This window comes from Drosophila kikkawai, unplaced genomic scaffold (assembly GCF_030179895.1).
Source record: "Drosophila kikkawai strain 14028-0561.14 unplaced genomic scaffold, DkikHiC1v2 scaffold_272, whole genome shotgun sequence".
Lineage (NCBI taxonomy): Eukaryota > Metazoa > Arthropoda > Insecta > Diptera > Drosophilidae > Drosophila > Drosophila kikkawai.
In genome coordinates, this window is record NW_027222616.1 from 47,607 (window position 1) to 61,822 (window position 14,216).

The 14,216-nt window shown below is 44.8% G+C and overlaps 2 long non-coding RNA genes across 2 annotated transcripts; both read left to right on the plus strand.

Annotated features, from left to right (window-relative positions):
• Nucleotides 1-743: 743 nt before the first annotated feature.
• On the plus strand, nucleotides 744-1,653 carry LOC121503154 (uncharacterized). Its single transcript, XR_005991315.1, has 2 exons — nucleotides 744-869; nucleotides 929-1,653. It is a non-coding gene; the product is annotated as an uncharacterized lncRNA (long non-coding RNA).
• Nucleotides 1,654-9,800: 8,147 nt separating this feature from the next.
• Nucleotides 9,801-10,993, plus strand: LOC138929522 (uncharacterized). Its single transcript, XR_011445794.1, has 2 exons — nucleotides 9,801-10,209; nucleotides 10,269-10,993. It is a non-coding gene; the product is annotated as an uncharacterized lncRNA (long non-coding RNA).
• Nucleotides 10,994-14,216: the final 3,223 nt, after the last annotated feature.

Below are 14,216 nucleotides of genomic sequence, written 5' to 3' on the forward strand. Positions count from 1 at the left end.
CCGCCCACGTTTGGATGAGAGCGGAACCACCCCAAGTGGAAGACCTGAGCGCAGAAGACCAATTCCGCTGGCGCAGTTTTTTTATTAGACCGGAGCAGCTGCTTGGTTATCACCATCGGCAAGCTGCCGTGAAAACACCCCCTCGCTCCCCTCATCTGGCCGACGAAGGCCTAAGCTATTGATATACGCTTATCGCCAGCGCAGTGGATGCTGCCTAAGACCCGTTAGGATCACCTAGACGGACACCTGCCGTCGCGGGAGTTAACTTTTTATTTTCTTCTTGTTTTGATTATACCTTTCTTATATATTTCCGATTATTAATGATTTAAATACTCGCAGAGCAACTGGAGTATGGCATTCGGTAGAATTTTGACTTAGGGTTTGTAGGGGTCAGAGGGTAAGGGCAGGGAAAACAAATAGGAAAATATAAATAAGTATAATCGTAAGTTTAAATGATAGAACCGACCCATCGAAACGCATATGCCGCGACTAGAGTGTAGGGTAGCGCCTTCCAGAACATGCCGTTTTTCTTCTACCTGCATTCGCAGCGCCAGCGAAATCGTACGATTTTTTGCTTATTTTTCCTTCCTCCAGTCCTTCGCTCGCGAGCATCGAGAGCGCAAGAGAGGATTTGGGAAAAGTCCCGTAGCTTTTGGCTCGTTTGCTATGCAAGGCACGCTGCGTGTAGAGAAATTTTGTGACGCTCGCTCACTTGAAATTGAAAACCAGAGCAAAGACACGCATCGTAGATCATTTTTACTATAATAATTCCGGCACGTGGATTATACAGTTTCAATCGAATTAATAGTAAAGTGCCAGCAAGAGACCAGTGACAAAACTTAATAAGTGTTGTGCACGAGTGAGAACGGGTAAATATTAACTACGGAACGGCAGAGTTTATAGTGTAGTTAACCCTTTTGTTGTGCAGGGCTAGTTTGGCGCTAGGCGACGGCTCTTACGTCCTTCGCTAAGCGTGGCGTATCGCCGGCGTGGCAGCCACACGCGGCAAAAGTTGGCGATCAGCGAACAAGGCGGCGCGGTGCAACCGAGCGGCCATAACCTTACTCTTTGGAAGCCCTACGGCGGCAGCGACGTCGACGTGCAGCCCAACGCTGTGCGACCGAGCGGCCATAACCTAACTTTTCGGAGGCCCTACGGCGGCAGAGACGTCGACGTGCGGCCAACGCAGCACGTGCGCGTAACCCTACTTTTTGGGAACCTCTGCTTTGCCACGTCGGCTGCCAAGGAGCTATAGCGATCCGAGTGCGACCGCACTAAACCGGGAGCGAGAAATCTCCAAGAGTCAGACCAGAGGCGGCCTGTGTCTGAGTTCTCGGAGTAATGTAACCGGCCTCGTGCAGCCCCAACTAAGGCGATTCGGCTGTATGGACAGCGGCTAAGCATTACCTTTTCGAGCATAAGCCAGTAGGAACAGTGGAGGTGCAGCGAAGGTAGCTGAGCGGAGACTAGGCAGGAGCAGGCGCAGCCGGATAGAGAGCTCGCTTGAGCGGCAGGCATGTGACCTGTCGAAGAAGTTGGAGGCGCGTCGCGGTGAGCAGCGCGCTCCCGCTGGATGATTCCAGTAACCCGAAGGACGTAAAGTTTTGAGATCGATTAAATTTAGAGTAATGCGTAACATTAGATAGAAAGTAACTGATATTGTTGTTGCTTTTCTGCCGTTTAGCGTAATATGTGAATGCGAACGCGAGCGTCCCATTTAAATATCGTTTCTGAACTTTCCAACTAACAGCCATCAGCACCTGCAACTTCGATGGGCCCAACGAACCAGCAGCGGAGGATCTGAGCGTAAGTCAGTATATCGAAAGTAAATTGGCACCAAGGCCGCATATTTGATTTATTCTGTATATATATATATATCGATCGTATGTATAACTTAAACGGGATCCTAAGCGAGCCGCACATTTACGCGTTTGTTTATATGAATTTCAATTAACGTAGAGATAAATATCTAGGGATTAGATAAATTAAGAAAATGATTAATAATTATAAGAGACAGAATTATGAATTATCCTGAAGTTTAACGAAATAATAATGGAGTAAAAACGTATATCTTTGGTCTATGTTAATACAGCAAGTGGATGTCGAATTACTTCAGAATGAGCTAAGATCGAAAAGATGAACTTAGTTAAGGGGTAACACTTAAATTATCAGAGTTTACCACGGCAGGGAGGGTAAAGACGTGGGGGCGGATGACACCTCAGCCACCCACAACGCGAGTGTTCCTCTCTTATACCTACTCTTTAGGGTCCGTCCGTACGTCCGATTAATTCAACCGTTGACCAATCATTTAGTTTACAGAATGTGCACTTAAACTTTTATTACAGTAGTGAAAGGGTGTGACTTATAATCGGTGAGGAAGGCCCACGCCATATCCGACGAGCTTTGAACCGAGCATAGCAAGAAGTGCACAAATACCGATCCGATTGTACACTGGAAAACCCACAGTATCTAGTGAGCACTGCCTCTTGGCTACTACATAAATAAAATGGCGCCCAACGTGGGGCCAAAGACCGTTATCTGCATTTGAGAAATAAGAGGAAGAAGAATATCAAGCTATAGTGCAACTCGCAGGAGCCGCAAATACCTATTGTTTTAGGTGCAGGACCCTCGAGTGGTTTTAGCCCATGAAAATGCTCGACTATCCATCCAAAAGAATTATTTTGTAATTAATTTAATCAGCAGAAATTGTTACTATTTCATACTAGAGATTTGCTAGTTGCGAGTTGAGGACTTCTTAGCCGGAATTGCGTCTTCGATTCGAGATCTTACGGATCAAGGCGACCGCAACGAACCCACTCACAGGCGCAAAAACTCGAGCCTGAAATTAGTTAGGTGGATCAAACTCCCGTTCAATAGGTAGAGGGAAGCGAATTCGGAATTAGTAGCTTGGAATAGCGATATGTTATCAAAACTTCGTGGTACTATCGACCAGTGCTAACCGAGCGCAGAATACTATCCAAAGGCGACAGTTTAGACTACTGGCAAAAGGTACTGTACGCGTATTTAGGAATATCAAGTGGTCAGAGGAACTTCGATGGATGACCAATACAGCGAATACAAACCTACAAAGCCGCAACAATATAGACAATATTAGTATAGAGTTGGTTAGGAGAGAACGCTCAGCAAGAAGGTATTCGACAGAAACTAGCTGGAAAAACAAAGACCATAATTTGAAAATATTAAGCAACCAATAACAGTTACAGAAGAAGAAAATGCCTATTCATCATAGCTTAGAGAATTTAGCAGCCGCTTCTAATAATGACGAGAGTGTTTGCATTCTATGCACACGACCTTTAAGCGTGATCGATCTGACAGCAGCTTCTCCTTGTAATCATCGATTTCATCATCAATGTATTAGAGATCACTTGTCAGTAACGAACTCGTGTCCGACTTGCAATCAACCATGCACGGTGCAGCAGTTGTCAGTATCGAACAATAACTTATTAGCCGAATTGGCAGATGCAGAACAAAGATCCGAGTCAGGAAGAGCACCCAATGAATATGACGCTGGCAAAGGCAGCAGCAATCTTATCACAAACCGAGGCCGTAACAGGAATGAACCAAGAAGAGGTCGAAGTTTGGGGCAACGCAGAGGTATGGTTACTAGGTCTCAGCAACGTAGTAACGTGGCGCAGCAGCGCGATAGAAGCGCTAATACACCATCAATTCTCGATTCATCTAGAGCAGAGAGTGTCGAAGAAATAGGTAGAGTAGTTCAAGCAGCAATGCAGTCTCAGCAACAGAAGCTTATGCAGGATTTGACTCGTTTCATACAATCACAGATATCGAATTTGCAGCTCGAACAGAATGCCCAATCCCCGAGTAGGAGAAGCATGAACAATGTAACACAGGGACAAGCTTTCGCAGTAGGTCAAACTCAGCCAGGGTCAGGATTGAACTTACCGAACAGGGAGCAAAACGAGAGATTAGGGAATCGACAATCTAGTCGAAACTCTGAGAGGTCGCACACTTCGGTGCAGCCGGAGAAGGTGCCCGGTATTATCCAGAGTTGGCACATCAAATTTGATGGAGCCAAAGATGGCTTGCAGACAGAGGATTTTCTGTACAGAGTACAAGCACTAGCCCAACAAAACTTGAACGGAGATCATCAGCTTCTTTGTGATCACCTACATCTGTTCTTTACCGGCAAAGCGAATGAGTGGTATTGGAAATTCCACCAAGCATGTACGAATTTTACATGGGCAGAGTTTTGCAGGGAATTTAGACAGAAATTTCGAGATGTGGATACAGACATGGACATATGGGAATCTATCAATAGTAGGCGTCAAGCAGACAGGGAACCATTCGAAGAGTACCAATTCCAAATAGAAAAGTTGGTTTCGCGCTTGAGTACTCGACTTTCAGAGCAGTCGTTAGTTGAACTGCTGATTCGACATGCGAAGCCATCGCTGAGGTACGAGTTGATGCATTTGCGCATAGATTCCTTAGTCACCTTAAGGGAAGAGATACGAACGCACGAACAGTTTTGTAAGCAGAATAGACCGCAGCAAGGGAAGAACCAAGTCGGAACACGACCTTATATTGCTCAACTAGAACAGGAATCCGAGGATGTAGGTCGAGAAGATGTGTCAGCCCTACAGACTAATCAGATAAGATGTTGGAACTGCGATAAGATAGGCCATAGGTTCGACGAGTGTCTCGAAGTTCGCAGCATCTTCTGTTATGGATGCGGAGCCAAAAACACTTTTAAGCCGAACTGTCAGCACTGTAGACCATCGGAAAACCGACAAAGGGATGCGTCGGCCAAAATCCACGCGTCGCATCCGAAACATTAAAATCCAGTAGTGGTACGCAGACAGAACCGTGTGAAGTTTTAAATCTGCAAGAAGTACACCCAAACACAGCAAAAGTTAACCAACCGTATCATATACGTGAAGCACAGTACGCTGAAGCCAGACGAAGAATATTCGCAGACGTTTGCAGCAGTATTGACACTCGCAAACCCGGACGTTCAACACTAAGAGCACGATCATTTTGGAACAAGGTTCGAAAGAACCGGAAAAAGTTGATAGCAGCAGTTTTTATGAATTCCGATAACCGTTTATACACGGAAATCGATTTAGTGGGTAAGCGCTATGTGGCGTTACTCGATTCAGGAGCAACGATAAGCTGTATCGGAGGCAACGCTGCTAGAGACTTAGTTCAGAACCCAAATTTACGAAAATGTTCAGGTCGCATTAAAACCGCGAATAACTCCGAGTGCTCAGTCGTAGGCAGACTCGTGGCAGACATCAATTATCGAAATCGTACACATCCAGTCGAATTTTTTGTGATCCCAGGGCTGAAGCAAGATATATATCTGGGAGTTGATTTCTGGCGAGACTTCGGTCTATTGTCCAAAATAATGGAAGAGACCGGAAGTGTAGCTGAACTTGACGTAGGGCGAGTCGTTACAGGATGATACTTTGTTGAAAACGCCTGATGTCATGCAGCTAGCACGTAATCAAGCACAGAAGAAAATTAAGGAAACGCATGAAAACAATGCAAAAGTTTATAATTTGCGCTCGCGTTCAGCATGTTTTAAAGCCGGTGACACTGTGTATGCCCGTAGTTTTGCGCAAAGCAATGCGGCTAAACAATTCAACAGTAAGCTGGCTCCAGTCTTTATGAAAGCGACAGTTACTAAGAAGCTTAGCCATATTTACTATGAATTAGAAAACGATGTCGGGAAATCCTTAGGGGTGTATCACCTGAAAGACATAAAGAGCTAGAACGATTCTTGTCTGACCTTTTTCAGTTAAAACCTCTTCGAGTAGGACTCTCGATGAGTTAACTGTGGTGTAGGGGTCAGAGGGTAAGGGCAGGGAAAACAAATAGGAAAATATAAATAAGTATAATCGTAAGTGTTCACGCCAGAAAGGCGCTCAATTTCGGGAGGCAGTGTGATCCCGATCGCTCTCCTTTTCTCTTCCTCTTCCTCCGGACTTCCAGTCCTAGAGCTTCTAATCCGCTCTCCCTAGCTTTAGTTTTTGTTCTTTGTATTCAGTACCAATTTACCTACGACTAAATAAACATCCCGACGCACGTCGCGTAAAACCCCGACAAGTTCTACGTGTTATTATTTATCCGAGTGCATTTCAGCTTAAAGCCGCCCCCCTCCAACATTTGGTCCTTCGAGCCGGATATCATCCACCAGCAGCTCCGGTGGCTTTAACACCGCACCAGATAAGTTCATTACATTATTGCTGCCGGTCATACAGTTAGGTTTTGCGAAACTCAATTCGTCTTAACTTCTCTGTATGATTATTGTCTAAATCCAAGTCCAATTAATCCGACACACGGCAGCATAATAACTTCCAATTCCAAATTCAAAATAATTCGGTTTCCAAATTTTCTACATTTGTGTCAAATTTCTGTGCCGAAATCCAAAAGTTTAAATAAATGCAATAGCCACAGTGAGAATTTAATTCCAATAGTTCTCAATTCCTCTTCGTTAACTGTGTTCCCGCTAGCATTTATTTACATTACATACATACTACAAATACAGTCCACTTCACTCCGAAACTTATATTTACAAATTTATTTAATAACTGTCCGCAGCTACTAAAATTACAAATTTATTTAATTCGTACATATATTGTTGTTTTTTTACTCCCTCGCTCTATTCTGAGCTGCAATACGTATTTACATACATACATTATCGTCTGCATACGACGCTCCGATATTTGGCAATTTTTTCCGCCTCTCCTTATCTCCGCTATTTTGCACTTGCATACGGCACGTGCACAAATATACCAGGGGTGTTAGTTGAAGTTTGCCGGTTTTACTGTTGATGCCGCTAGCCGTACTATATACATTTGTATCATTCGGCATATGTGTCATTTTTTTCTGTTGACATTATTCTAAAGAAATACACAAGTCGCATTCCGTCAAAATAAAAACATCATACTTTTTTACCTTAGTGAGTATGTCGAGTTTCGTTCCAAGTAAATCGAATTTGCGGGACCCATGTGGTGTCGTGAAATTCAAGTTATTAAAACCTTGGTAAAATTGTTAAAAAGGATCGCTACCGATAACAAATTATCAATTTGAATAATACGTTGATCGAAAAAACGGCCGGAATGGGCCCGAAAACATGGCAAAGTTATCTTGCAACATGACAACGCGCCGTCTCATACCGCTAAACTGACGAAGCACACACTGAAAGGACTCGATTGGGAAATATTATCGCACCCGCTGTACTCTCCAGACCTCGCCCTGTCCGACTATCACCTTTTTGCATCGATGGGACACTCACAGGCAGAGCAGCGCTTCGCCAATTTTGAAGAAGTCGAAAAATGGCTCGTCGAATGGTTTGCCTCGTTAGAAAAAAAGTTGTTTTGGAATGGTATCCATACTTTGCCTGAAAGATGGGCGAAATGTGTAGAAGCCAACGGTCAATAATTTGAATAACGAATTTTTCACATTCTCTTGAGAATTGAGTGTTTTCTTTATCAAAAAAACCGGCAAACTTCAACTAACACACCTGGTACACACACACACGTATTGGTTCCGAAATACAGCACCGGTCAATCAAATAAGACCAGACAAATAAAATAATTTTAAATTATTTTATATTAAAATTCCAACTAACCGATTAAGTTAGAAATCCAAGTGTGCTTCCATATACACATTAGTGTGACCGTATTTTCGTAATTCCGTATTTAATTCAAATATTCTCGATTTGAATTCCTTACGAGAAAAATACAATTTTCCACAAATAATAATTATTTCAAAAATAATTATTACGAGTCCGATTGGTTCCTAAATTCCCAATCCAACTTCGACCTATAAATTATTTTGTAATATATACCTATTTATAGTAAAAATTATAAAGAAATATCCAGAATGGCTCCTTCAATTTTAGACAAATTTACGTTGATCTGTGACCGTCTGAGTCACTTCGAGTCCAGAGTCTGCAATCCAGCAGCACCCACTCCATCCAAGTACTCTTGTCAAATCCATCTCGACCAAGTCCGAGCGCTATGGGACAAGGTCGAGACAGAGTACGAAGCTTGTTCAGAGCTAATTTCAGTTGGTTTAGAGGGCGCTGCAGACATCTTGCCTACTCTTAAGGCAAAATACGACTACTCCTATTTTATTTACGGACGGTGTGCCGCCCAGCTCATGGAACAGATCGATACGATCTCTGCTAAAGCAGCTCCAGTCCAACCTCCTGCGCCCCAAAATTCCTTTCCGTCTGGCTGTCGGCTTCCTCCGTGCGAAACGGAAGTTTTCTCGGGCGATTATCTTCGCTGGCCGACTTTCCGGGACCTTTTCACAGCGGTCTATATCGACAATCCTACGCTGACCCCTGTAGAAAAGTTGTTCTATTTAAATGCCAAGACTAGTGATGAAGCTCATTCTATAGTTTCCAATTCGCCACTCACCAATGACGGTTTCCGCTCAGCATGGGGAAACCTAACTGAGCGTTTCGAAAATAAACGCGCGTTGGTGAACAGCCAACTGAAGAAATTACTAAACATACAATCCATCGAACGCGAATCCTCGGCAGCCTTGAAGGAGCTGCAGAATAGAATTCAAAATTGCCTCACATCCCTAACTCTGTCCGGCCTTCCTACGGATAATTGGGATTGTCTATTGGTTTATTTGTGTTCCACGAAGCTTCCAAAGCTGACGCTCTCATTATGGGAGCAGTCCTTACCAAATAAAACCGAAATTCCGACGTGGCTAGAATTAGATTCTTTCCTTACTGAGCGCCATAGAACTCTGGAATCTATAAATTCTATTCAACCTCCTACGATACGCCTCAGTCCGTCCAACCCGACAAAATCCATCGTGGCACCGCGAGTACTAAAATCCTTTAGTACGCGGATTGTTCCCATATCCAAAAGATGCGATTTGTGTTCTGCAGAGAACCATCCAGTGCGTAAATGTCCACGCTTCCTCCAGATGACGATAGAAAATCGAACTTCGTACATTGAGAAAAAGCAGTTGTGCTTAAATTGCTTTGCAAGCGGTCATCCACTCCGTAATTGCACAAGCGCCCACAGCTGTCTTACGTGTCACGGTCGGCATCAAACATTGTTGCATCCAAGCAACACTTTATCCAGTGTTCCGAATCCTCGTGATGACGCACCACAAATTCCTGCACCCATCCAAAGAATTTCCTCGTTCTCCACACGAGTGACTACTTCGGCCGATTCCAATTACTGGGTTCCGTACGACGACAGCAAGAGCAGACGTTCCCGAGGTATTTTATCCTACCAATGCCGAGTCTGCAAAGGGAACCATCCTCTTCGGAAGTGTCACCGTTTTCTCCGGCTTGATGCGAAGAAACGGCTCCAGACAGTCATCGACAGGAAGTACTGCGTCAACTGCCTGGCCCACCACCATTCCGGAGGATCCTGTCGAAGTAGCGACCGATGCCAGTCGTGTGGACAGGATCACCACACCCTTCTACATGCCGACGAACGCTCAGCGTTATCCTACGCTTTCCAGAGCTAATACTTCCTGGTACTTTTGCTGCGTATCCTCGCAAGGGGGGGAGAATGTTCACGCCAGAAAGGCGCTCAGTGTGATCCCGAACGCTCTCCTTTTCTCTCCCTCTTCCTCCGGACTTCCAGTCCTAGAGCTTCTAATCCGCTCTCCCTAGCTTTAGTTTTTGTTCTTTGTATTCAGTACCAATTTACCTACGACTAAATAAACATCCCGACGCACGTCGCGTAAAACCCCGACAAGTTCTACGTGTTATTATTTATCCGAGTGCATTTCAGCTTAAAGCCGCCCCCCTCCAACATTAAGTTTAAATGATAGAACCGACCCATCGAAACGCATATGCCGCGACTAGAGTGTAGGGTAGCGCCTTCCAGAACATGCCGTTTTTCTTCTACCTGCATTCGCAGCGCCAGCGAAATCGTACGATTTTTTGCTTATTTTTCCTTCCTCCAGTCCTTCGCTCGCGAGCATCGAGAGCGCGAGAGAGGATTTGGGAAAAGTCCCGTAGCTTTTGGCTCGTTTGCTATGCAAGGCACGCTGCGTGTAGAGAAATTTTGTGACGCTCGCTCACTTGAAATTGAAAACCAGAGCAAAGCACACGCATCGTAGATCATTTTTACTATAATAATTCCGGCACGTGGATTATACAGTTTTAATCGAATTAATAGTAAAGTGCCAGCAAGAGACCAGTGACAAAACTTAATAAGTGTTGTGCACGAGTGAGAACGGGTAAATATTAACTACGGAACGGCAGAGTTTATAGTGTAGTTAACCCTTTTGTTGTGCAGGGCTAGTTTGGCGCTAGGCGACGGCTCTTACGTCCTTCGCTAAGCGTGGCGTATCGCCGGCGTGGCAGCCACACGCGGCAAAAGTTGGCGATCAGCGAACAAGGCGGCGCGGTGCAACCGAGCGGCCATAACCTTACTCTTTGGAAGCCCTACGGCGGCAGCGACGTCGACGTGCAGCCCAACGCTGTGCGACCGAGCGGCCATAACCTAACTTTTCGGAGGCCCTACGGCGGCAGAGACGTCGACGTGCGGCCAACGCAGCACGTGCGCGTAACCCTACTTTTTGGGAACCTCTGCTTTGCCACGTCGGCTGCCAAGGAGCTATAGCGATCCGAGTGCGACCGCACTAAACCGGGAGCGAGAAATCTCCAAGAGTCAGACCAGAGGCGGCCTGTGTCTGAGTTCTCGGAGTAATGTAACCGGCCTCGTGCAGCCCCAACTAAGGCGATTCGGCTGTATGGACAGCGGCTAAGCATTACCTTTTCGAGCATAAGCCAGTAGGAACAGTGGAGGTGCAGCGAAGGTAGCTGAGCGGAGACTAGGCAGGAGCAGGCGCAGCCGGATAGAGAGCTCGCTTGAGCGGCAGGTATGTGACCTGTCGAAGAAGTTGGAGGCGCGTCGCGGTGAGCAGCGCGCTCCCGCTGGATGATTCCAGTAACCCGAAGGACGTAAAGTTTTGAGATCGATTAAATTTAGAGTAATGCGTAACATTAGATAGAAAGTAACTGATATTGTTGTTGCTTTTCTGCCGTTTAGCGTAATATGTGAATGCGAACGCGGGCGTCCCATTTAAATATCGTTTCTGAACTTTCCAACTAACAGCCATCAGCACCTGCAACTTCGATGGGCCCAACGAACCAGCAGCGGAGGATCTGAGCGTAAGTCAGTATATCGAAAGTAAATTGGCACCAAGGCCGCATATTTGATTTATTCTGTATATATATATATATCGATCGTATGTATAACTTAAACGGGATCCTAAGCGAGCCGCACATTTACGCGTTTGTTTATATGAATTTCAATTAACGTAGAGATAAATATCTAGGGATTAGATAAATTAAGAAAATGATTAATAATTATAAGAGACAGAATTATGAATTATCCTGAAGTTTAACGAAATAATAATGGAGTAAAAACGTATATCTTTGGTCTATGTTAATACAGCAAGTGGATGTCGAATTACTTCAGAATGAGCTAAGATCGAAAAGATGAACTTAGTTAAGGGGTAACACTTAAATTATCAGAGTTTACCACGGCAGGGAGGGTAAAGACGTGGGGGCGGATGACACCTCAGCCACCCACAACGCGAGTGTTCCTCTCTTATACCTACTCTTTAGGGTCCGTCCGTACGTCCAATTAATTCAACCGTTGACCAATCATTTAGTTTACAGAATGTGCACTTAAACTTTTATTACAGTAGTGAAAGGGTGTGACTTATAATCGGTGAGGAAGGCCCACGCCATATCCGACGAGCTTTGAACCGAGCATAGCAAGAAGTGCACAAATACCGATCCGATTGTACACTGGAAAACCCACAGTATCTAGTGAGCACTGCCTCTTGGCTACTACATAAATAAAATGGCGCCCAACGTGGGGCCAAAGACCGTTATCTGCATTTGAGAAATAAGAGGAAGAAGAATATCAAGCTATAGTGCAACTCGCAGGAGCCGCAAATACCTATTGTTTTAGGTGCAGGTCCCTCGAGTGCTCGACTATCCATCCAAAAGAATTTTTTTGTAATTAATTTAATCAGCAGAAATTGTTACTATTTTATACTAGAGATTTGCTAGTTGCGAGTTGAGGACTTCTTAGCCGGAATTGCGTCTTCGATTCGAGATCTTACGGATCAAGGCGACCGCAACGAACCCACTCACAGGCGCAAAAACTCGAGCCTGAAATTAGTTAGGTGGATCAAACTCCCGTTCAATAGGTAGAGGGAAGCGAATTCGGAATTAGTAGCTTGGAATAGCGATATGTTATCAAAACTTCGTGGTACTATCGACCAGTGCTAACCGAGCGCAGAATACTATCCAAAGGCGACAGTTTAGACTACTGGCAAAAGGTACTGTACGCGTATTTAGGAATATCAAGTGGTCAGAGGAACTTCGATGGATGACCAATACAGCGAATACAAACCTACAAAGCCGCAACAATATAGACAATATTAGTATAGAGTTGGTTAGGAGAGAACGCTCAGCAAGAAGGTATTCGACAGAAACTAGCTGGAAAAACAAAGACCATAATTTGAAAATATTAAGCAACCAATAACAGTTACAGAAGAAGAAAATGCCTATTCATCATAGCTTAGAGAATTTAGCAGCCGCTTCTAATAATGACGAGAGTGTTTGCATTCTATGCACACGACCTTTAAGCGTGAACGATCTGACAGCAGCTTCTCCTTGTAATCATCGATTTCATCATCAATGTATTAGAGATCACTTGTCAGTAACGAACTCGTGTCCGACTTGCAATCAACCATGCACGGTGCAGCAGTTGTCAGTATCGAACAATAACTTATTAGCCGAATTGGCAGATGCAGAACAAAGATCCGAGTCAGGAAGAGCACCCAATGAATATGACGCTGGCGAAGGCAGCAGCAATCTTATCACAAACCGAGGCCGTAACAGGAATGAACCAAGAAGAGGTCGAAGTTTGGGGCAACGCAGAGGTATGGTTACTAGGTCTCAGCAACGTAGTAACGTGGCGCAGCAGCGCGATAGAAGCGCTAATACACCATCAGTTCTCGATTCATCTAGAGCAGAGAGTGTCGAAGAAATAGGTAGAGTAGTTCAAGCAGCAATGCAGTCTCAGCAACAGAAGCTTATGCAGGATTTGACTCTTTTCATACAATCACAGATATCGAATTTGCAGCTCGAACAGAATGCCCAATCCCCGAGTAGGAGAAGCATGAACAATGTAACACAGGGACAAGCTTTCGCAATAGGTCAAACTCAGGCAGGGTCAGGATTGAACTTACCGAACAGGGAGCGAAACGAGAGATTAGGGAATCGACAATCTAGTCGAAACTCTGAGAGGTCGCACACTTCGGTGCAGCCGGAGAAGGTGCCCGGTATTATCCAGAGTTGGCACATCAAATTTGATGGAGCCAAAGATGGCTTGCAGACAGAGGATTTTCTGTACAGAGTACAAGCACTAGCCCAACAAAACTTGAACGGAGATCATCAGCTTCTTTGTGATCACCTACATCTGTTCTTTACCGGCAAAGCGAATGAGTGGTATTGGAAATTCCACCAAGCATGTACGAATTTTACATGGGCAGAGTTTTGCAGGGAATTTAGACAGAAATTTCGAGATGTGGATACAGACATGGACATATGGGAATCTATCAATAGTAGGCGTCAAGCAGACAGGGAACCATTCGAAGAGTACCAATTCCAAATAGAAAAGTTGGTTTCGCGCTTGAGTACTCGACTTTCAGAGCAGTCGTTAGTTGAACTGCTGATTCGACATGCGAAGCCATCGCTGAGGTACGAGTTGATGCATTTGCGCATAGATTCCTTAGTCACCTTAAGGGAAGAGATACGAACGCACGAACAGTTTTGTAAGCAGAATAGACCGCAGCAAGGGAAGAACCAAGTCGGAACACGACCTTATATTGCTCAACTAGAACAGGAATCCGAGGATGTAGGTCGAGAAGATGTGTCAGCCCTACAGACTAATCAGATAAGATGTTGGAACTGCGATAAGATAGGCCATAGGTTCGACGAGTGTCTCGAAGTTCGCAGCATCTTCTGTTATGGATGCGGAGCCAAAAACACTTTTAAGCCGAACTGTCAGCACTGTAGACCATCGGAAAACCGACAAAGGGATGCGTCGGCCAAAATCCACGCGTCGCATCCGAAACATTAAAATCCAGTAGTGGTACGCAGACAGAACCGTGTGAAGTTTTAAATCTGCAAGAAGTACACCCAAACACAGCAAAAGTTA